Below are 523 nucleotides of genomic sequence, written 5' to 3'. Positions count from 1 at the left end.
GCTCCTTCCCTTCTGGGCGTTGTCAGCGTCGGCGACCCGACCAGTCCCGCGTCTCTCGGCTAATTTTTTTTTTCTCCACCGCGATCATAGACCCCTCCTCCCTCACCTCTCGGCCTCTTGCCCCCAGCCCTGTTGTTATCCGCTCCCGCGGCCTCTCCACGCGGACCCTTTGTCCGCCCTTGGGCAGTCCGATTGGCTTCAGGCAAGGGACCGAGTGACTAAGGCAGAGCCATAGCCGGATCTTTACAACGTCCGGTGCCAGGACAGTCTTGCGCGCCTGCTGTCACTAGCCTCCCACCGCCTCACCCCACCTCCACGCCCCAACTCTGGCTCACATCCTAAGGCGACTTCTCTGGGCGGCGCTTCCACCTCCCCGGTTCCTGTTCTTATCAGGAGCTCGGGGTTCTGCACCCTGGCACACTTCCTGAGTTTGCCCCCTAGACGAGGATGTCCTTGACGCGGTCCCTCCCCCGCCTCCCGCGTACTGAGCGGCGCCAGCGCGCGGCGGGCAACTTGGGCAAAG

This window comes from Carlito syrichta, unplaced genomic scaffold (genome assembly GCF_000164805.1).
Source record: "Carlito syrichta isolate Samal-C Ts95f unplaced genomic scaffold, Tarsius_syrichta-2.0.1 Scaffold301974, whole genome shotgun sequence".
NCBI lineage: Eukaryota > Metazoa > Chordata > Mammalia > Primates > Tarsiidae > Carlito > Carlito syrichta.
The sequence above is the reverse complement of the archived record's forward strand: the minus strand, read 5'-3'. Positions refer to the sequence as shown.